The sequence below is a fragment of the Triturus cristatus genome, chromosome 10, assembly GCF_964204655.1.
Source record: "Triturus cristatus chromosome 10, aTriCri1.1, whole genome shotgun sequence".
NCBI classification, from domain to species: Eukaryota; Metazoa; Chordata; class Amphibia; order Caudata; family Salamandridae; genus Triturus; species Triturus cristatus.
The window spans coordinates 629,737,917-629,759,159 of NC_140593.1; positions in this window are offsets into that span (position 1 = coordinate 629,737,917).

The following is a 21,243-nucleotide window of genomic DNA, read 5'->3' on the forward strand; positions in this document are numbered from 1 at the left end:
TATACAGAATCTTACTATTGGCCCAGAGAGATTCCATTTTAGAGCCTTTGATGCTAATCTCCAGCTTCTTATCTACCTTTAGTAGAGCAATTTTTGCGTTTTTAAAGATAGACTTGGAGGTGTGGTGGTATCTATGTGCCGTTAGTAGAGCCAGTGGGCTTAGATTGTTCAGGATGGCCCTCTCTACCCGAAGCCAAGCCGGTGTATAGTCGGTAGGGGGTGATATCCTGTATGAGCCTTGATTTGCCAGAAAAGCTAACTGATATATTCTGAAGTCTGCTAGATTTACCCCTCCTTGGTTTTTATCTAGTCTTAATTTTTTGATGCTTATCCGTGCTTTCTTCCCTCACCAGAGGAATTTAGAGATAAGGATATCCACTTTGCGGTGGAAATCATCTGTGAGGAGGAGCGGGAGCATACCAATCAGATAGTTAATCATTGGGGTGATCATCATTTTGATAGTTTCAATTCTGCCCCACCAAGTTATGAATTTTGGAGACCAGGAGTCCAGAAGTTTCTTAATCTTTTCTAGTACTAGTTTCTCATTGTGATCTAGCGTGTCAATTAGGTTGCTCCCAAAATGTATACCTAGATATTTAATAAACCCTGCTTGCCAGGCTAGGACCGACACCCCCAGGATATCTCTTGTGCAGTGAATATTTAGTGATTTGCATTCTGATTTGTCCTTGTTTAGCTTAAACCCTGAGAGCCCCGAAGTATACTGCTATCGTATCCATCAGGGCCTCGATTGAAGACTTTGGCTGTTCCGTTACTATTAGTATGTCGTCCTCATAGGCGGTTAGTTTTATTTCAACGCCATTAATATTGATCCCTTTTAGGGTCATGTTTAACTTGATGTCCTGGATAAGGGGTTCCAGTGCCAGTAGGAATAAAGAGGGGGACAGTGGGCATCCCTGTCTTGTACCTTGTTGCAGTGTAAAGGGTTCAGAGAGTGACCCATTAACGACGACACGGGCTGTTGGTTCCCCATACAGGGCCATAACCATCCGTATATATCCCTCCCCTAAGTTGAACAATTGCATGCAGCGCTCCAGGAAAGCCCAGGAGACTCTATCAAAGGCCTTCTCGGCATCTAGGGTGATAGCTACTGCCGGTTCTGATTTAGTGGCCGCGTGCTCCAATATGTGGCAGAGAAGTCGGGTATTGTCGTTAGACATGCGAGTGCGTAGGAATCCCCCCTGGGAGTTGCTTATTAGTTTGGGGAGAATAGAATTGAGTCTGACTGCCAATATCTTAGCATATATTTCGCAGTCCACGTTAATAAGGGATATGGGTCTGTAGTTTTTTGGTGACAGATGGTCTTTACCCTCCTTTGGAATTACTATTATGTTGGCTTCTGACATGGATTGTGACACAGCCCCTCTAGATGCAGAGTGGTTAAAGACCCGTTTCATGGTAGGTTTCAGCTGATTTAAGAAGGTCTTGTAGAAAGCGGCTGTAAACCCGTCTGCCCCGAGGGCTTTATTTTCTTTCAATGATTTGACCGCCATTTCAATTTCGGTATAGTTAATTTCTTGACCTAACCTAAGTGTATCATCGGTGCTTAGCTGTGGTAACCCGAGTCTATTGAGGTATTTCGTGCATTCCTCTAAGTCAGGGGTCTGATCGTTTTTGTAGCGTTCTTGATAGAACTCCTGAAAGGTCTTGAGTATGTCTTTGTGTCTTGTGTGGGTTTTGTTGTTTGAGTCTGTGATGGATGAGATGGCAAACTGGTTGCGTTTGTGTTTTAGGTAGGAGGCAAGCAATTTCCCTGCTTTATTGGCTTTGCATAGGTTAAGGGCTTTGTATTTATTAAACCACAGTCCCGCTCTCTCACTCAGGATTTTGTTGTATTCGTACTTTTTTTGTGTTAGCTTTGCTAGGAGCTTGCTATCTTGTATGGCCATAGCATGGGCCGTTTCTAAGCTTTTGATCTCCTGCTCGAGCTGTGCTAGTCTCAGGTTTGTATTGTTGTTTATTATTGACTTAATTTCAATTACTGTGCCTCTGACGGTCGCCTTCAGGGCATCCCAGAGTGTGTTGGTGCTAATCCCAGAGGAGTCATTGTATTTGAGGTAGTCTGTTATGGCCTCCTCAATCTTTTTTTTGTTCACGGGTCTGATAGTACGTCGTTGTTAAAACGCCACCTCCGGGGGACGGCTTTGTTATGACACCCGCTCAGTTTTAAGCTAATACATGAGTGGTCTGATACTAGTCTTGGAGCTATGTCAGAGTGTTCTATTAGATGTGTGTGAGACCCAGAGATTAGTGTATAATTAGGGCTCCCGGTTTTCCGTTTAATGTGATTTTTACATATAAATACAGACGGAAAACAAGTTTTCCTTTATCTGTATTTATATATAAAAACGGGAAAATACTAGTACATTTTGTCGCGCTGCCGTGCTCCAGCAGACCTGCCTACAGTAAGACAAAACGCTTTTGTTGATGCCCCAGCCATTTCCAGGGGCTCCGCTCCACCCCTCGAGTGAGGTCTTCATTGACATCAATAGAATCACACCCCCAACCATCTGGTGTTTCCCCCTCCTTAGAGGGTTAAGAGGTGTCAGCCCGAGCAGAGACAGTTTCCCGGGCACACACACAGCCGCACCCGAGTACTTCACAGGTCTTTGAAAGACCATTTACTTTTTAATGAGGTTTTGTTCTTCTTTCACTCCTTCTTAGAGCCCCCACGAAATTTGGCTCTAGTTGCGCCTCTGTAACCAGCTCCATACTGGCACTCAGAGGTACTGCTCCAGTGACAGGCGAAGGAAGGTACGGACATGTATCACGCGCACAGGTTCTGTTCCACTGGTAATCCACTGTCCGATCTCGGCCCCCATCTTATCGTTAGGGGAGATCTAGGGATTGCACACAGTGGTGAGAGTCCAATGAAGGGATGGGTACATACTGCTTATCTATCCTTGGTTGTGGCAAGGACTCAGCAGGTAAGAGCCCTGTGCTCCCCTATGACTGGATGGGCACAAGACTGAGATCTCTGCTGTCCCCCTGAGAATGGCGGCCTCGGTGCAGGATTGAGACTGGTTACTGAGTGAGGACTCGGCTACTTCAGCATCTGTTTTGCCTGGTCCTCGGTGCTTCTGTAGATGAGGGAGAGAGACCCGCAGCCTTCACTGCTTGAAAAGTGACCCTGTGCAACTTTCACAGTAACATCTCTGAGTGAAGCCGAGTGTGCGTGTCCCTCACATGACCTTGCACACCAGTGACAGACGTGCATCGTGCATCATCAAGGCCCTACATTTCAGCATTGACCCTTAGTTATTTTTCCTAGACCATCAGACACTCCAAAAGTACAAGGCTGTGATGTCTGGATATTCATTGTGACAACCGTGATATCAACATCCCGGTGTGGCCTAGGAGGTCCAACCCATGAAAAGGAAAAGCAAATCCCACAATGTCTTTTAACCCAATTTGACAGGAAGAGCAGTTACCAACAATAAGGATTTCAGAATGTTTGCTAATGTCTGATTGGGTCATGGTGACTTTTGTTTATTTCACCACCACCTGGATTCATGCCCATCAAACGTGCTAGCGTCTCTCTTCATCCATTCTCCATGCATACCCATCAAACACTGCGCTGGCCCCTCTTGTTATTTCACTCTCCACCCATAATTCACATCCATCCAACATTGGGCTTGCATCACTCGTAATATCTTGTGCGTCTTGTTATTTCACTCCCACCTATATTCATGCCCATTAGACACCATGCCAGTGACTCTTGTCATCTCAACCTCCACCACCCATTCACACTCATCAAACACTGTGCTGGGGCCTCTCAAAATTTCACCCTCCACCTGCCATTCACTTAATCAAAGACTTTTCTTTTCATGTTGTGAGCTTTTCAAGCAAAAACACTCATTGATTTCTGAATAATGAGTGTAAAAGCTTTAAGTTGTATTCCCTATGAGTGTTTGCTTTTTTCCAGTATGTTGTTACTTTTTTTCAGGCAGCATATTACTGTAGTCTAGTGCATAATTTGAATTGAATTGCTTCCAGGTGTTTATAGCGGGGCACAATTGAGTTGTAGCTGAAGGCAGTGCGAGTTTCTCTCAGTGGGGCAGTATGGTGTTGAGTGGTGGAGAGGATGTGGCACTATGCCGATGACAGAAACTGCAAGTTTCTGAGACAGATGGCTTGTTATAGCACTTTAAAGCATATTTAGGACATTCTGCAAATGGCAAAGTTTTCAGATGAATGTATAGTGTTGACCAATAACAACCGAGCGCATGTGTGCATTGTCAATTTAAATAAATGTGGAAAAATACTAGCTGTAGCGTCGTCTTTTGCTTGCGGCAAAAATAAATATGGATAAATACAGACGGAAATGGCAAAAAAATAAATACCATAAAACTGGGAGCCCTATGTATAATCTATCCTGGTGTAAGAATTGTGTGGGTTAGAGTAGAATGTGTAATCCCTAGTGTCTGGGTGCTGGAGGCGCCATGCGCCCTTAAGGTTACATTTAGAGCAGATATTTTGGAGTGTAGCATGTGCGCTCGTGAGGTGATATTGGCAGGAGGATTGTCTATCCATTATATGATCAAGTGGGATACTAAAATCCCCCGCCACCACCATGAGGTCGTTTTGGGGGAAAGCTAGCTAGCGTGCGTGATACCTCAGACCAGAAGGATGGGTCGTCCGCGTTGGGGCCGTATATGTTTGCTACGTGGATTTGCTCCTCCCCCTTCTCAAATGTATCACCAAAAGTCTACTCTCTCTATCGTGGAACTGTGAACCTAGTGTTATGTTGGATCTTTTGGATATCAGTGTCATAACCCCTCGCTTCTTTTTGTCTGTGAGATCCAGTTACCTCTCACTAGTTTGGCGTCCTCCATGGATAGTTTGGTCTCTTGTAGTAGGATTATGTTGCCTTTAGTTTTAGCTAGGTAGTCTCTGATCTTCCTGCATTTAATAGGGTGGTTAAGCCCTTTGACATTGAGGGATACTATGTTGAGGTCCGTTGCTGTGGGCCATCATCTAGGGTGTAGCGTGGCGGGAGCCTCCGTTTTATATACCCAATTCTCGATTTCGTTATCTCAGAACTTAGAGTTGGTAGGTGGCACTATTTGTTCTGCCTCCCTTCCTCCACGGTACAGTATGTCTATAGCCCCCAGGTGTTCTGCAAGTAAAGTAAGTGTCGTCTCCGGGTATGTATAAATGCCAGGTCTCCCAGTTACGTTGGTTAACAGGGCATGCCAGATACAGTCTGTAGAGAAAAAAGAGGTGAAAATGGAAAGGAAGATGGAGAAAATAGAAAGCAAAGAATTGAGCAACCCCCCCTCCCTCCTCCCACCCCTCCCCCCTACCGCAAAACCTCGTGTGTCGGACATGCGACAACAGGGTGGTCGTCCCGTCTCCCGGGGAATAACTGTCTTGTAGGTTATATAGCTGTAATCCCAACGAGATCCTATTAGTTATGTATCATCTCTGTCTCTGTGTTTGTGGGCCCCCCTGCTATATCCCAAAACCACTGTATCATCAAGAGTGCATATACCAAATTAGCGTCTATAAAGGATACGAGGTTTGTCTCTTAAGTTGTGCTTAGGCATCTCATGTCGTTGCGCCGACGTCGTCGGGTGACTGTTGGCCTTGCGGACGGAGCCTCAGATATTCGTTGAGGTAGAAATGTGTAGCTTAATGAGGTAGATAGTGGTTGTAATTTCCATCTTGCACTATGGAGCACACTGGGTTAGCTAGTGAGGTCGGTGTGCTTGTTGGCTTATTGGCTCTTTTCCAAAACCACCAAGAAGGCAGATACAGAAACCTGGCCCTGTAATTGAGTTGTGTTCATTCAGTGGTCGGATCCGGTGAAGCTCTCCTTTTGCTGGACCCGGCTTGTGACGTCTTCATTTCTTGAGATGTCGGACCGTCCAGCTATGCAGCCAGCTCCTTAGGGTTGTTGAAATGGTGGGCTCTTCCGGTGTCGATTATCCTGAATTTGGCGGGGCCAACAAATGAGAACTGTATGTTTTTGCTCCTGAGTTTATCGTGTAGGGCAAGGAACCCCTTTGTAGTATCTACCGTGGGCTTAGAGTAGTCCTGTGTAAAAATAATCTTATGTCCTTTCCAGGTGATCTGGTGGTTTTTACGTGCATAGTTAAAGATGGCCTCCGTGTGCTGTGATTTCAGAGGCTTGCAAATGATAGGCCGGGCTGCTTGCCTTGTTGTAGATTTAAAGGTCGGAACTCTGTGTGCCCTGTCTAGCTCAAATTGGCGGTCAAATTTTAAATTTGTGAGTTTGGGGATCAGGTCCTCGAGAAAGGCTAAGCAAGAGTCTGCTGTGTCTTTTGAGCCCTCCGGGAGACCCAGTATTCAAATGTTCCCCCCGCTAATTACGATCTTCAAGCTCCGCTGTCTGTTTCTGGAGTGACAAGGTAATTTTTGTTAATGCCTTCATCTCCTGACTTGAGCTGTGGGTAATATCCTCTACAACACTGATTCTTTGTTCTGCTACAGTGAGTCTGTTATTAACTGTATTCAGGTCGGCCCTGACCGCTGCAATCTCGAGCTGGATCGCGTCTGTGGTGTGCTTTGTGGCTTTAGCCAAGTCGTGGACATCTGCTAGTTTTTTAGGATCATATCTAGGGTGCTGTTGATGTCTGTCTTCTGTTTGATTGGGGAGTCAGATATCGCTGGTTCTCCCTTGTTCTTTTTTAGCTGTTGTTGAAACCTGGATTCTCTCTCTGCCATGTTTGTAACCCGTGGGTTCTCCTGGTATTACACTGGTATTACACTATTTCTTGGTGTGCTTGAAGCGCTTGTTGCCCCTATACTCAACTGCCTTGTTGCCACCAGTCCAATGGGCTCTTGAGGCTCTCTTTCACTTGCTAGCTTCCTGTAGCTTCCTGTGGGTACACCTTGATGCTCCCCCGTAGGATCTGGTGGCCTTGGTGGTGGGGGTACCCAGGTGTCAGACCGCAGCCTCTTTCCTGTCCTATCCAGAGTGTGGGCAGAGTTCCTCCGCCATGTGTGCTTGGGATGGTGCCTTCCAGTGCCCGTTCGCCAGTGTTGTATTGCCCTGCTGCTTCTCTTTCTAGGGACTCTTGTGCTTGGCGCTGGGGGTTGTGTTAGACCAGGGTGGCCTTTATGGTGGTCTGTATGGTGTCACCCCCAACGCACACTCTGCCAACCAGCGCCTTCGTCCTTGCTGGTTCACTGTTCTCTATTGGTACTCCCTTTCGGCGCTCTATTGGGCCACTAACGATGCCACTCCGCTTCCGGACAACCAGGTGGGTTCTCTTGCTATTATTGGGTGTGCCCTCTCTTTTGCTGGTTTTCTTTTCAAGAAGCACACTGAGCGGACCCCTTAGTTCTCCCCCGCCGGCTTTCTCAGTACATTTACTTGCAGCGTCATTGGGTTGGTTGTGTGTACTACACTGCTGATTTTGGGCACCGTTCTCTTTATGTTGTGGGGTCTGGCGCACTAAGGGTCTGGGTTCTTTTCCTACCTTTGGTGGCCACTCGCCTTTGGACAGTCACAGCGGTTTCGTTTTCGAATTGGCTCTATTTTTTTCCCAGCTGTCCGTTCCCGCAATTGTCTGCTGCAATTGTGTTGGAGCTAGAGTTAGGCGGACAGTGCCGATGTCAACACTCATCCTATGCTGCACTCTCTTCCCACATTCGTGGCCCCAGGAGATACTGGTGCATGACTTCTGGCGCGCTGGTCTCTATGACGCCCTTTTGGGGGATCTCTTGCTGCAAATCTCAGTAGTGGATGGAGGTTTCACTTTCGTTTCTCTGAATGACCCGCCGGGACCCCCGTCGCTCTCTCCTTTCGCTGCCTTATCCGCCGCTCATATTTCGACATCTATTGCTGTCTTGCTGGTATTGCGCCGCACTGGTGATAGGCTGTAGCTCCAGAGATACCCCTCGCTTGCACCGAAGTGTGACTTTTGGTTCTCTGGCCTCTATGTCACCTTTTTGTGGGATTTACAGAGCTCAGCAGTGTGTGGAGGTATTGCTTTCACTTCCCTGAGAAGATCCGCCGGGACTGGGCCCTCTGACACTGGTGCCCCCCGTTATGCGGGCGCTCTCTCTTCTCTCCTTTTGCTGCCTTAATCACCACTCTAGTTAGAGCCTACGGACACACTTGCGCTCTCGGTAAGTTTTACTGTTTAGAGTGTAGGCAGGGCCTTAGCGCCTCGCTGCTCCCATGTCTCCTTGTGCCCTTCCTTCGCTAGGCCGGCTGGAGGTGGTATCATGTGCTTGCAAGTACCCGCTCGTCTTCCTCGTCCTTCGTTTCAGGTCCGCTGTCAGGTTTCTTGGCTTACTGGTGCTGGTTACAGATGTCTTTCCTCTGCATTTCAGTTTTCCGTTACAGTTTCATTTTGAGTTCCACGGGTCTCCATTTTGCTTGTGTCCACGGGTTTCTCACTCCGGGCTTATCACAATTTTCATCCCTTCTCTTGCCTCGGATGCCCTTGTGCTGGCGCCAGCAGTAGCAGCTGTAGTTCCAACGCACAAAATTACATTAAGTGCGCCTCTTCTGCTCGCAGATCTCTCGGGATCGGTGTTCTTCTTCCCCGATCTGACGGAGCGACGTACTCAGGCAAACATTAGCTCTGCCGTCCAAGCCACGCCCCCCCCGCTTCTTGCTCTTTAGTTGTCTGTTGGCTTCTGTAATACTTTGATCTTTGTTGAGGATAAAAATATATTGTCTCCGTTGTCCAAGGCTTTTATGATGATGCTTTTATCACTCAATAAGTCAACATTTGCTCACAAATCATCTTATCATATTATAGGATTTTTTTTCACCCCTTTTTCCCTCCTTTTTAGGTTGAGCCTAGAGTCAGCGCGCATGCGCTGCTCTGCAAGGCATGCTGTATTGCAGTATGAACTTGTAGCCCCGCCCACTCTCCACCCAAATTTGTCATTGGTTTGTGTCATTGTCCTTCATAAATGCTGGCTTCTGGTCGGTTAATAGGCTTGTTAGTCCCTACTTAGTACCGCCTTGTTTTCATTTGTAAGGCAGGACACACTCGCTCTCTCTCTCTCTCACAATGCTTTAAAAAACATTTAAGCAGCATGGCCCCCTCATATGGGATAATGGCCGGCGTGCTTTTCTCTTACCTGAATATGGGCGCGCTTGTTTCGTTATAGTGGATCATCAGCTGTCCATTGATGTCACCATGGCCGTACGAATGTAAACATATTATTGCTCATATTTCAAGCAGCTGTGTACTGTTTCGTTTATGTAGATTATGATGCTCATTAAGGACCTGTAGGAGCAGCTTGTGGTACTGCACCTAGACATGCAGAGCTGGTGCCTTGATCACTGGGGACCTCTAGGAGCAGCTTGCAGTACTGCACTGAGACATACAATGCTGGTTCCTGGCTCACTACGCAAGTATTTGCAATGCACTAGGTCTCGCATTACTGAAAGTATGAGCTATTGGCTTTGCATTATTATTTGCATCGCTAATACCTCAAGCTATCAGTAATGCCAGACCTATTGCATTGCAAATGCTTGTTGTGTATGCTATACAGTCCCTCCACTACAAATTCTTGGAAGACATCTATTTTGTTACCCGGAGGGAGCTGCGGAAAAAACTTCAATTTGAACTTGCATTTGCTCATGATTGATTCCTCTGTTGCTATTCCCATTGTTTCAAACAATTGTGAAGTAGACAAGTCCTCTGTGCTTCCTTGTGATGGCATGTCTGTTGATTCCATCTCCAGAGACGTTAATGCTTTCAGATGTGTTACATCCTTGGACGTTAGTACAGATTTTGTGTTCCTTTTTTGCAGATAATACTTTTTGAGTTTTAGTTTTCTTGAAAACCTATATAAATCTATCCTGGCAGTTGCCACCTCCGTCTTCACTAGGGGACAAAATGTCAAGCCTTTGTTCAATAAATTTAAATGTTTATAGTTTAGTTGTTTATTTGGAAGGTTCATTACTAGACTGTTGTCTACTTCCATCCTTAACTTCTTTTTCCTTTGGATCCTCGTCCTCTTCCTGCTCCCTTTTTAGGTCTCGCTGAGCCAAAGGCTCGAAGAGACATTTTGTATGTGGGATTTTCGAAGTGCTACCCACAGTCTTTTGGCTGGCCTAAACCTTGAGTGCACGATCACATGCACGTGCACAGCTGCTCCCACTCCCCCCTCCCTTCTCTATAGCTTTGGCTCCTTTGTTTTTTATTACACCCTCCCTTCTCTCCCCGCTGTTTTCACACTACCCCCTCCCTTCTAATCAGTTTCCTTTCTGCTCCCTTGATCGCGTCTCCGATCACTTTAACTACTTCAAATGCAACGCGCGCACCCCTGCTTTCACTTTTGCCGTGTCTCGTTGTTATTTGCAGCGCGGTCCTCGCGCTTGTTTATTTAATTTAGAGCGCGGTCCGCTGACTCTAGCGGCCGTGCTAGGTTTATTTATTTAATTGATTTGGTTGATCGTCCTCCCCTGGCTTTTCTGATACTCCGGTCTAAAAACGGCATCTGTGGCTTGTACACAAATGTGACCATCATTCTTTGATCCATTCTGGGAAGAACCTCCTTTTTTAATCCGGAGTTTCACGTACACTCGCATGTTCTAATATTAATGCAAACTTGAAAGGTTTCACTTCACCGCGGCGGTGGATTGTGGCTTGGCAGTGGGGCATTCAAGCAGCATAGAGCGTTCTGCATCCAGCGCCTTAACTAGACGGTGGATTAAATTTGTTTAAAAAAAAAAAGTTGGGTCCTTGTTTTATCTAAGTTTTAGCTGTTCTGTGCAGTCCATGTTTTGCCGCTTTACAGTCGGTAAAACTGAACTATTTACGAAGGCAACTGCTCCGACACTTTGAGGAATTTCCAATTTCCCTGTCTCCACCAGTTAAAAAGAAATATTAGCGGAAGCCGATGGACGCTTATCGACACACTGATTGATGAAAACACCAATGCAGCGGGACACGCTTCTAGGAGCCACAATCCGAATGGTGCTTCGGCTCGTAATAGATGTTAGAGACCTTCCTTCTGCTGCAAAACAGCTACCCACTCCCTTTCAAATAGTGCGGTCTTTGTGCAGCTGTCCCGGGGGCACCTACCCAGCACACAAACTCGACCTCTGACCACACTATCGCCCCAGTCTGATGACAGGTCCCCGTGCCCCCCGCCCTCCCCCTCTTCCTGCTTGCACACACTGTGCTCTTGAGGGCCTGAATTTCACAGGCCTTACTGTCAAGGCGAAGGCCTGGGGCCGCCGAAGTTCTTTAACTCAACTCCGATTCCGGAGTTTTACGCACGGGTCTTGGCTTTCACTGGGGAGGGAGCACCATGGAATTGTCTTATAGGGGGTGGGGCCGTGATTCAGAAATGCCATAGCCGAGCAGCAGCCACGGGGACATGCGCTACTGAGTTGCTGAGACATGGGGATGTAAAACTGCACCAGCATTTTCACCAAGATGAACACGCGCCTTTTTAGGTCTCGCAGACCAAAGCTGCAGACTTTAGAGCTGGGTAATGACTTAATCACTTAATCTCCCATGCCTACAATTTTTTTTGTTGCAATGCTATAGTTTGAACTATTTTGGCATTGTAAATGATAATGCCTTTTATTTATGTGTTAGTTTTGAGAACTGAGAAATAAAAGGCATGGTCATTTTCAATGCCAATAGCTAAAACTCGCGGAAATGCGAGACCTATTGCATGGCAAATGCTTGTTAACTTCTTGTTCTCTGCCTTATGGCAGGGCATTGCTTTTCAGAGGGGCTCCTCTGCTTCTTCTCCTTGTTTCTATCTGATAGATTCACATCTCCTGGGGAAAATAATTGATGTATGAATCATTTAAATGAAGTTTTTGTGAAAATGGATACAGCCATGAGATAAATTATTTGATATGTTGTAACTCTTATATGAATATGATGTTCATTTGCTCAAATAAGTAAACATAACTGTACCAGATTAATTAATGTGTTGGTGTTTGAATATTTTACACTTTGAATGCTGCTCCTTTACTCCCCACAATCCATGTTCTATATATGTAACATTTGTCAGCAGGATAAACGTACATTTTTGGGTGAGACTAGCACAGGGACATTTCTCAGTTTATCCATGTCCTTTTTGAATCATTGTAACTATAACTTGTGCCCCGCCATGCTCTGCTTGTGACATCACTCATGACATGTTGTATGACATCATTTATGACATCACTGATGACATCACTGACTATATAATCCAATGAGTGTGTTAATTTATTTTACAATTTACATAGTGGTGAGTAACTACCATATTAGTTCTACATAATTTTGTACAGCTTGGGTGCAACTAATGGGTGTAAGTGTTTACAAAACACGTGTGCTCCTAATGCCTAAAAAGTTTCCAAAAGGAGAATGATTCAATCTAGTAGATACTAACTTTTGTAAGAAGCTTTGATTTATTAGAGAGACTTGTGTCGAATTGAAAGAGTGTGTGCAGCAGGTACTAGCCTATGTACGTGTGCTTGTTTTGTTTCAGAAGAGCTGCCTGTAAAGTTTTCACCACAGTATGAAGGGCGCAGGTAGTGTGATCTTTAGCACTTTCAGATCTTTGATATTTTTTCAAAATAGTGGTTTTTTTTACAACTGTTGTATTGACTGTATACTTTTCTTAGTAGATTCTTTTGAATACTCTGTGGTATATTTCTCGTAAGCGTTTCACCGTTTACAAACAGTGTGGTATAGAATGAACTCTCTCCATAGAATGAACACTGTTTACAGTATGTAGTTCTCTACAGATATCAACTTCATTTCCTAATGTAGGTTCAGTGTGTGTCAGGGGTTTAAGTGTTTACAAAACATGTGTGCTCCTAATGTACCACAGCTGTGTTGAGGTATTAAACACATTATAAATAATTGCATTCAAGAGTAACTCTATGTGCATGTGACAGTTGACTTGTATTCATTGTGCTCCACACAACTTTTGGTCCTGCACAAAAAGTTTCCAAAAGGAGAAAGATTCTATTACATAGTAGTTACTAACTTTTGTAAGCAGCTTTGAGTTATTCAAGAGACTTGTTTCAACATGAAAGAGTGTGTGCACCAGGCACTAACCTAAGTACGTCTGCTTGTTTTGCTTCAGAAGAGCGGCCTGTAAAGTTTTCACCACAGTATGAAGGGCGCAGGTAGTGTGATCTTTAGCACTTTCAGATCTTTGATATTTTTTCAAAATAGTGTTTTTTTTTACAACTGTTGTATTGACTGTATACTTTTCTTAGTAGATTCTTTTGAATACTCTGTGGTATATTTCTCGTAAGCGTTTCACCGTTTACAAACAGTGTGGTATAGAATGAACTCTCTCCATAGAATGAACACTGTTTACAGTATGTAGTTCTCTACAGATATCAACTTCATTTCCTAATGTAGGTTCAGTGTGTGTCAGGGGTTTAAGTGTTTACAAAACATGTGTGCTCCTAATGTACCACAGCTGTGTTGAGGTATTAAACACATTATAAATAATTGCATTCAAGAGTAACTCTATGTGCATGTGACAGTTGACTTGTATTCATTGTGCTCCACACAACTTTTGGTCCTGCACAAAAAGTTTCCAAAAGGAGAAAGATTCTACATGGTAGTTACTAACTTTTGTAAGCAGCTTTGAGTTATTCAAGAGACTTGTTTCAACATGAAAGAGTGTGTGCACCAGGCACTAACCTAAGTACGTCTGCTTGTTTTGCTTCAGAAGAGCGGCCTGTAAAGTTTTCACCACAGTATGAAGGGTATCATCTTTAACACTTTCAGATCTTGTTTATTTTTAGCGAGCAGTGTTTTTTACAACTGTTGCATTGACTGTATACTGTGCTTAATAGATTCTTTTGAATACTCTGTGGTGTATTTCTCATAAATGTTTTAGTGTTTGCAAACAGTGTGGTATAGAATTAACTCTCTCCATAGAGTAAAAACTGTTTACAGTACACAGTTCTCTACTGATATCAACTTCATTTCCTAATATAGGTTCAGTGTGTGTCAGGGGTTTGATACAGATAAAAGCTGTCCGTAGGTGGGCATTTGTTTTGGAATTGGCATTCACTATTTTGGTTTTCTCTGAACAGTTGTATACAGATTGAACACAGTACTCAATGGCGGTTTCCCATATATCTGTAGTTGACTGTTAATGTGATCAATGCTATGTGTAAAGCCAGAGCAATTTATACAGCAATATGTAGGAAAATGAAGCTGGGATGATGTCATCAATAATGTCATTAGTGATGTCATCAATAATGTCATTTAAGATGTCATCAGTGATGTCATAAATGATGCCATAGAAAATGTTATGAGTGATGTAATATGTGAGGTCATTAGCAGTGCATGGCGGGGCGCATGTTATTGTTACCACTGCTAAAAATAGCTGGTGAATTTCTGTGTTTTTCTAGTTCAAAATGTTGATGTTCACACTGGCAAATTTAACCTTTGTTTTTTTCAGTGAATATATATACATTCACACACACACATACACACACTTTGCAGTCTCAGAAGCATGTCATCCCACGACCCAAGCTAAGCTGCATATACCTGAATGTAAGTGTTCCCACATATTTAGGAGTAAAATGGGGGCTTACCAGTAACATTCCAGTGCAGTAGGCAGTATGTATTTAATCCCTCCTTTTTAGGTCCCAGCTTCTGTTAGGCCCTTTTGTTATACAAGAAAGGCCAGCAGGTGCGCAGCAGGGTCACTTGTGCTTTTTTAATCTGCTGGGTGTGGAGTGGTTGCACTCTATCAATATGTCACTGCCTGGATTTATCAATGTGAATAGTGTGAAAGCCCCCGTCCCCCCCCCAGCATGTATTCACAAGTCTGACAGGCTGTGAAAGCTATTGTTTTTCCTTCATTAGGTGAACCCCACTGTAACAGGCTGGTGGTGATGTGATGTGACTTTGTGCTTGAAGCTTACTGGGATGTCATCCTAAAACCAATAGATAGGAAACTATACCACCAGTTTAGGGTTGGCTCTCTTCCGATCAACACCTTTACAAGTAAATGGCTTCTGCATGGGCCAGATCACTGTCCTGTTTGCCTGGCCCAGAAGGAATCCATATCTCATGTTCTCTTTGTGTGTCCGGCCTATAAGTTACCCAGGACTAAATGGTTGAAACCTATCTGTATGAACCTAGGTACTAGATCTGCCACGGAGGCGCTAAGGATTCTGTAGACATCCACTAACGACCCAATAGTTATTGCTGTGGCGAAATTTTTGAAATGGGCTTGGCTTATCCGTTCCAAAAAACTAAGAGAAACCCAAGTCTAGTTATAACTACTCTTACGTAAAGTTATTTTAGCGTGGCCCTGTTAATGAACTTACAATGGTGTTGAATTATTTGGTCTCACACATTTTATCGATGTATTTCTATGGTTTTATTGTGGTTTTTGTATTTCTGAGCCTTTTTACATGATACAATTTTTAGTACTAATTAATGTTTTTAGCGATATTTCTTATGATTGCTATTTACGGCTGTGTGTTCTTATCTTAAGCATTTCGACTTAATACTGTTTGTGCTGTCTTTTATGATTATTTTAATCGTAATAAAGACTTAATGATGATGACTTATGCCGATGATACACAATTGATCATGGCTTTAAACCGCCCAGAAAATTTGTCGGAAAGTTTGGGCCCTTGTTTGGAGGAGGTTGCCAAATAGATGGAGCTGTCATGTTTAAAATTAAATGGAGACAAAACGGAGCTCATGCTCCTAGGCAACTCCCCAACGGCCAATTTAGGGTTACTGTGGATGAACTGTTTTGGCCCTGCCCCACCACCTAAGAATCAGATTAAAAGTCTGGGCGTGTGAATGGTTCACGCCCTGACCTTCAGCCACCTAACAGCTAAACTGTCTGCAACATGCTGTGGCATTATGAGAATGGCTCGGAAAGTTCTTCCTCTCCTCCCATTCCTCGCAAGAAGGATAATGGTCCAGACTCTGATTCTTTCACGCATGGACTATGGGAATACCCTTTATCTAGGAGCTCCTGAGGCCACGCCAACCAGACTACAGATCAATCAGAACTGCGCAGCCCGTTTGCTCCTAGGCCTCCCATATCGGTAATCAGCTAAGCCTGCCTTGAGATCACTACACTGGCTACCAATAGTGGAGAGAATCAAATTCAGAGGACTGTGCATTGCCCATAAATCCTTCTGGGAAAAGGGACCCGTGATCAATCAATCTATGATCATCCCGTACCTTCCCAACAGAAGCCTCTGCTCTACAAATATGCTGCTTGCCACAGTGCCAAAGATAAAGAGAGCAAGACACGGCAGCCGCTCTTTCTTCTATAATGTAGCTTATTTTATCGGCTACAAAAGAAGTTAATCAGTGTGTTGCGATCCCGAGGGACCTTTGTCAAACTCGGAAGTTAAGAGGCATCACTTCCTATAATCACAGTTCATGATTAAAGTGGTGAATTCAAAATGTGGAAAACACTGTTATTGTGATATTACCAATTTTGCAGTACATATTCAGACACACAGTTATTTCAAAAGTATTAATGATTACATCTTGAAAAACTTATTTTGGAATAAAATGTGACTTTGGAATTAAAGGTACTTCCAAAGTTTTAACTACCTTATTTTTACAAACAAGTCACCCCTAAGGTCACCTCTAAGGTCTCCCCTAGGTGCCCCAAAGACATTATAAAACATGTTTTATATGCCCTGGTGAGGGAAAAACTGCCAATTTCGTTTTCCCCATTGTAGTACATTAGCTCCATAGGCTAACATGGGAAGGCTTTATTAAACTTTATTAAAGTCTAACTATTGGCAGGAGGGAGCTAAAATTATACTTCAAAGTGTCCAAATAATACTTAGAATAAATCCAACTTGACAAGGTTAGATTTATTATAACTATGACAGAAAAGAAGTTATAGAACTTGCATTTCTGGCCTACCCCCATTTCCTGCACCTCCATCCAGATGGGAGCCCCAGTAATTAAATTAGCCGGAGGACTAGAAGGGAGGGTTAGAGAAAGTTAGCCACACCAGCAGGTTGGGTTAGCCCAATATTAAGCTCCAGGAGAGATTTTCTCCATGTTAGATTTTTACCAACGGTGCTTTCTGGGACAAAAATATGCCACATTCTGGAGGAAGTTGTCATACCTGAAGGTGGCAACCTGTACCCCATTGATCAGAGTTGCCCCTGCTTGTCACCCCAGAAGAATGGATAAATATGGAGAGCTGCCCAGCATCTCAGATCCCTGCCTGACAAAAGGAGAAGAAGAAGGACTTTCTTGCTTGAACTTTGGCATGCACCAAGAGGACTACATTCTGAATGACTGCACCTGCTGCAAACTTTGGAACTACAGAAAAAGAAGGAATTTGTCTTGCACTGAAAGTTTAAGGAGTGTATTCACTGAAAGCAACAGGTTAAAAGGGCTCAACCTGCATCTTCTTCCCCAAGAAGAAACCAGCTGACCACCTTCAGCTGGACATTAAAGGCATTGGCCAGGTGCATTATGGGAACTTTAGTCTCAACTCTCCAAGGAGCAACTTAGAGGTTCTGGAACATTGGCTGGTGTTGTGGACCAATCAAGAACCCGAAAGGACTTTCTGGAGGCATCTCAAGAAGTTTGAGATCATTTGGAGCATTTTGACTAAAAAGCTCCATAAGGTGACTGACCCATTGTTGAAAGTCAATCCAACGTCGTTGAACCATGACCAGGTCTGAAATTCAGGTTTGCCCCGCTGAGGCTCTAGAGGTCTTCGTCGTTGACGAGACTTCCAGGAATCAACTTGGCCTGTAGAGAAGACTCTCTCGACGTCAAGAGAAAAAGATAAAAAAAAAGTGGCTAAGTTAGAAGGTAAAAACTTGACCAGGTCCTACAGTTCATTGTATGTGACCCACGCTCCATCACGGTCAGCCTGAAACTTTGAGTTACTTTGTCCTGGTCAAGCATGACCAGATGTCCAAGTTGGCACATTTGGCTTTTAAGCACTAGAAAGTGTTTATTCCAAACCACCTTCCAACAGCAGCACTCTGCCATCATCTAGGACACCATACATTGCCCTATTTTCTAGGGCCTATAAAATGGCCTCTTCCATGAAACCATTCAGCGCACCTCATATTAAAAGTATACGAAGGGGTGAAGTCAGTGAATATGTGTAATGATTTGTCACTGAAACAAGTTTTAGTAACTTTTGATCCGTTGGAGCTAAAAACTAATTATCTTTTATTTTTGTCAAAACCTGCAGATTATGCAGCAGATCATGATTATGAAGAAACTGCTGATAACGTAGAATCACAAAATTTCAGGACCTTGGCTTTTACTGCAGTACTGTCATTGTGGGTAAAAGCCCTTACCCTTCTGGAGACAAGCTGAAGCGAGGGATAACTATGTTAACATGTTTGCTTCCAAGCACACATATGGGGGGAATCTTGGTATATTTATAATTTGCAGTTTTATTGAGCACAAAAGTGTCCCGAGAGCATTTGAGCACTTTAGAAGAGAACCCGGTTACATCACACGTGTATGTGTCGTTTTGTATCATAGGCTTTCGAGCTGAGGCCAGGACTTGAGACTGGTTTCCCAGTTCCAAAGACTGCAGCTCTAGCACCTAGGCCACACCTAACTAGTACGAGGTTGTTAGCATATAAAGTGTTTCAGTGTGTCAAGGCCTAAGGACGCCTGATAATAAAGAAATAATGTATAATTGTTTATTAATGTGGTATAAGTAGCTAACCATAACACCACCGACCGGTGAAGTCAGTGAAAGGTCTAATTCAAAGATTAAATACAGATTTTTTTTACCAGCGGCAGCTCCTCCTCCGAGGAGTTTTGCCCACTAACCAAATTTTCCTCAGATATGGAAAAATAAAATTGTGATATACTTCAAATTACCATTTTCTTTTTGCAAACCCCACACTGAGCCGAGTGTCAGGACGGAGGGGGTTGAAGCTTTTTGGTTTCTGCTGCTGCCAGTCAAGCACAATGGATGAAGAGGGCTGGGTGAAAACCCCTATAAGTGCATTGTACATATATCATTTTATTAAAATCAAAGGGTCTTGGCTAACACCAGATCTAAAAAAAGAGAGAAAATGCATTTTCAACCATAAATCCATACCCTCTCCCGTTTATTTCTTGACCTCTTTCCCTTACTCTTTGCCTTTTTACTTTCTGCACCTGTCTGTCCTTTCTTTAACTCTCTCTTCTTCTCCCTCTTTTGTATCCCGTCTCACTCTCTCCTGTGTGATTTCTTCTTCCCTTTGCTATTTTACCTGCCGCTCTTCCTTCAGTATCTCGCTCGCTCTTCCTCCCCTTTTATGACCACATTCCTTCTCTCCTCTTCCTTGCTCGCACCTTCTTGCTTCACCCAAAAAGTACAAATATCAGCTCCTTCCATGATTGCTTTGATTCACATTCAGGGTCGCATTGGTAAGGCGGCACTCGGGCAATAGGTGATGGGCCGGTATCCGCGATTCAGCTGTCGGCTGCTTTGTTTTGCCAGCGTGGTGGCCGATATGGGCTGTGCCTGTGCAGTTAAGATGAAAACACCAGCCCCATGGGGGCTTGAGCGACCTTTCGGAAGGTACATGGGCCTCTATTACCTCCCTTTTGCCACATGGTCCGTGACTGGCTACCCTCCCCTCCCAGCTTTCCACACCACCTTGACGAATTGACATAAGCAAATTATCTTTGGAAGGCGGGGGGTCAGGGACCCCCCGGCCGTATTTATTATATAAAACAATAAAAAGATGAATATCAACATTACTTCAGTTATGCAAGAATAAGCAAAATTCATGACATTAGATTTACAGTATCGTAGACAAATATCAAAGGCTAACCTTAACAAACGTCTAATACAGCGTGTTTCCTATCCGAATCTAACATCCTACCTGAATTTTGCATTCTAACATATCTGGCCGGACGGCAAGGTCGCTAACCGGTGTCAAGTCCTACTAACCACGCCCTTACCTAGAGGTGCGCATGCGCGACAGGGGGCCGCCTACCCCGTCTGCATCGTGAACTCCATTTAACCAACAAGGAGGGCCCTTACACTTTGCGTCGTATGCTGACGTCATGGTGTATGTGCGTGGTGGCTACCAGCCTAAGGAAAGCGTGACTCCCTTCCCCGCATTTTTAGCAGCTAGCGGATATTCCTGCCCCTGAAGTTCTAGGAGGGACCAGTGGCCCCTCCCCCTGGGCCGCCCCCTCCGTGGATGGTGACGCCCCCCTTAGGACCTTAAATTGCTGCTCACCGATCATGACCTTACCGCCTGACCAACCCTAATAAATATGACGATGAACCTAGAAAAAGAACTCGCTAAAGGACAACTACACTACACTAAAACCAACAATACAGATACGAAGAATGCTGTGCTAATGGGAAAAAGGCCTAAGTACACACAATATTACCTTTTTAATGACAACATAATCACAGCTATATCACGGGAAAAAGGCCTAGGTACCCACAACCTTGTTTAATAACACAATCACACCTGTATAACGGGAAAAAAGGCCTAAGTGCAGACAACATTCCTAACTAACCACAACCAATCCTACCTTTCAACGGGAAAAAGGCCTATGACAAACTTACTAGCACCCCTGACTAACATTGTTTAGTAGCTTGTTTTTTGGGCTGGTGGGTGGGAAAATACTTAATCCGCCCCGAGCGTGTGGCACACGGCAGACGCGGGGAGCGAGCCAGGAGCAAGAGGGTGCCCCCCACCCGCTCCCCGCGCCTTATTAAGGAGGCTGCCGTCGCACTGGGGGCCCGCACCCCGATCGTCCTGCCCCCCTGCCCCGGAAGCCGAATGTCAGCTTCCGGGTCAGTCACGGGGAAGACATCAACCTATCGGTGTTGGGGGCGCGCCGCGCGCGTCATCGCCCCGCGACACACCCCCAACACCGAAAGGCCGGGGGAGGGGGGGCGCCGCACCGCCATGTGGGCGTGGGAGCCGAGGGGTCCCCACTTTATAAAGGGGCGGAGGTGTTATTCCAGATCTTTCACTGGGCCTGCCCATTAATGTATGAAGATTGAGCAGGGGCAGGGGGCCTTCGCAGAAGTGGCCACACTTATATTCAGGTGAGGTTCACCATTGTGAAGTAATCAGTAAACAATGAGTGCTGGCAACATTGTCTTTTTTTTTATCTTAGTAAAGTTAAGAAAACAAGCCTCTTTTAGAGAACCCCGCCGCCCCCGCCCCCTCCCCCCCTCCACACACACACACTTTTATTACACCTAAAACACTGAACCAGTGTTTTGAAAAAAGACGCAATCCTCAAATGTGGGCCACTTTTTTTCGGGTGCCCGGGACAATTTTTGATCCCAATCCAACCCTGTATA